Consider the following 3545-nt stretch of genomic DNA (forward strand, 5'->3'; position numbering starts at 1 on the left):
AGCATCTCATTTGTTCATGAAATTAAATATTAACTGAATTATTTATGTAGCTATAGTAGGTTTTATAATTAAATAATATATTTGATTAAAACATATCTAATATGCAAATTTATGTTAACAAACCAATAAATTTTATGGTTATTTAGATTTGATTTAGTTCAAAGAATTGTTAAAGATGGTAATGTATACGTTTTATATTATTCCATTTGTTAATTATTTAGAGAAATAATATGAGCAATTGTAAATGACAAGTTCTATGAGCTTGAATGATTGGATTTCGAATTAAATTTCTTGCATGTTTATGGTGATGGTTATAAAAAAATTACTACTTTTTCATTATGTCATATTTTTATGTTTGAGATGTGACGTTTATTGATATATTTAGTATAGGCTTGTTTATATATATGACCTAGGCAATTATTCTTGATAGTTAACTATCATACAAAACTCTTATTAAAAGGGTTTTAAAAGTATTTTAAATTGAACTCAAGACTTCTCGCATCCGAAGCGAGAATCATACCACTAGACCAAATACCCTACATTTAAAGATTTTGACATATTCCTTGAAACGAATATTGCATATAATTATTTGAAAATTATATTTATTGACTTAGTGGCATAATAGACTTCACAGTGATTTAGAAATTTCCAGTAGTAAATGTCACAATAGTACTTATATGTGGATACAAAGTAAAAGGAATGATAGTAAATTATCAATTTGTTATAATTTAGTACAATTGAAACGCTTGTTAAAGTAAATCAGAATTTTACTGATACAAATGCATTTAGTACTTGGCGTCACTAGATAGACCATCCTGGATTATATATGATGTGAAAATTAATTGAGAATCCATATAGGCATTCGTTAAAGAACCAAGAGATTTTTTAATTTAAAGAATTCTCATTTGTTGCTTGTTCTCAATGAAAATTGATTGTTAGAAACTCACTAGCTAAAGTTGAGATTTAGTGTCTTACATTTCTAAAATGAATATGGGCCTATTCATTTACCATGTGAATGGTTTTGATATTATATGATTTTGGTATATGCATCTACAAAATAATCACGTATGTGCTATCAACTTGCAACCTGTAATTTACAAGATTGCTTATTTAAATAATTAAATTCAAATCATACAATTAAGACAATTCATCTTACTAATAGTGATGAGTTTATATCTTAGTCTTTTATTGATTGAGTTTGAAACACTTTTGTAAAAGTTTGTTATATATGCGCATAATAATTTAGAGAAATTATTGATTGAACGCCTCTGATTAATGTCTAAATCATTACTTATGAGAACTAAACATAAGATTATATTGATTTACGTGTTGTACGCATCAAACCAATAAGTTATAAATACTGTCCATTGCAATTGGTTTTTGATCAGGCGCTAAATATTTCTCATCTTTGAATTTTTGTATGTGTGTATATGTTTCAATTGCTCCACCACAACGCACAAAGATGAGTAAATCCTCAAAGAAAGTTGGGAATATATATTAATTACAAGTCTTTTTGTATTATTAAATATTTTGAATGTATTGGATATTCAATTGTGTCATGATTTGTGATTATCATTTTGATTCGATTATTTTTCCGATATTAGGGGGACAGAAATAATAACTCGTAATAAGTTAGGGGAGAGTAATTTGAATAAGAAATTCAACAAGGATAACTCATTACAAGTTAATTGTTAGATGTATTTATAAACTTAATGAGAATAACCAAGTGTTATATATCACCTAATATTTTAATTTGAATAAAAGCCTCAGTCGGACAATAAGTTAGAATAAATAATAAATTGATCAGTTCCAAGGATGAAAATTCTTCTAGATGGCCATATAGTGGAGGCGGGTACTCTAGAAGAGACCCAAGACATAACTATTAAGTAAAACTTTAGAAGAGATTCAGGTATCTGAAACTAAATTTTACAATAATGAAAATAAGAGATCTCGATCAGTTATGTTAATTTGAGAAAATGTGGAACCAAATAATAAAAGTGGTCGAAATGATTTTGCATGCGATATTATTATTGAAATACTGAAATAAAAAGAGGATCTTGAATAAATCTATTGAGAAATATAGATATCGAATAAATTGATCAAAATAGAAAGATGCAACTCAAGTACAATTAAATTCGTGGAGTTTTTGAACCAGTAGTCTAAATATCTAAAGGTATAAAGCCAGTAATTGTGCAAATGAAGTAGTTTTGCAAAAGCGGAATAAAAATATGAAGTTTTTCGCTAGGTCCTAACATTGATTATGAGAATATTAGATATATTATTTTGACAATTCATAAAAGATTTAACTTGCGTCTAATGGTTGTTGTTACAACCTTTTATGAATTCCACTATATAACAAAGTTTATATTAAAATTCTTAAAGGATTTAATATGCTAGAAGCATATTGAAATTTTCAGGAAATAGCTCATTTATATAAATTGAAATAATTTGAACATATATGGTAAATAGTAGTTGAAGGAGGATTATAAAATGATCTAAAATACATATTTGTGTTTTTATAGTAGAACCATGATTAAAGTTTGCTATGATTATTATTGAAACTCCTGAAGAGATCAAATATATTTTCCCAAAATTTTCCCTCACCCATGACTTTCAAAAGAATGGTGATATAAATGCTTAGCAAATACATTCAAATAGCCATTTGAAAGACTAGTATTCAAGATTGAATACGTAGAATATGAGAAAGTATGTGATGTTTTCATGAGGGGGAGTAAATATGCTTTTTACTCTTTTTCCCTTAACCTAGGTTTTATCCCATTGGGTTTTCCTGGTTTTAATGAGGTAGAATATTATGCATATTATAGATATGTGTACTCTTTTTCCTTCATTAGAATTTTTTTTCTACAGGGTTTTTATCTTAGTAAGGTTTTAACGAGGTACATTATTTACCAATAGACATCCAAGGAGGAGAGTTATGAATATCTTATTAAGTGAATGTCCATTAAGATCAAGATAAATTTTGATTTACTTTAAATTCTAATAGTGATTAGAAGTAGATTTTTACTTCATTTATACTTTTTATGCCTATAAATAGAGAGTTTGGAGAAGCTTTGTAAATATCTCCATTGATTAATAAAATATGCTCTCTTTTTTACTCTCCCATTCTCTTTGTTCTTTATTCTTTATTCTTTTATTTTATAACAAATTTCAGTTTTTATTTTTATTTTTCTATGTATTTAGAGAATCTTTAGAAAGTCATTGAAGAGATATACCCTTATACCCATATTCAAATATACATCAAATACAAATATTTCAAGAAAAAATAAAGAATTAAAGTATTATAGATCAAAATGATTTGAGAAACAACAAAAAGGCTACCCTAGGTTCGTTGTGATAGATCAGATTAATAGTGTATTTAAAAAGAAAATTTGCTACCTTGGATAGTAATCAGCTACCAACATTTCAAATTTCAGTGTCAAACATATACTTTCTGCACCAGCTTGCCATCCTACAAGTTCAAGTTACTTTGTTTTATGATCAAACTTGAAATATCAAAAGAAAATCGAGTACTAAAACATGTTGAG

This window comes from Gossypium hirsutum, chromosome A05, assembly GCF_007990345.1.
Source record: "Gossypium hirsutum isolate 1008001.06 chromosome A05, Gossypium_hirsutum_v2.1, whole genome shotgun sequence".
In the NCBI taxonomy this organism is placed as follows: Eukaryota; Viridiplantae; Streptophyta; class Magnoliopsida; order Malvales; family Malvaceae; genus Gossypium; species Gossypium hirsutum.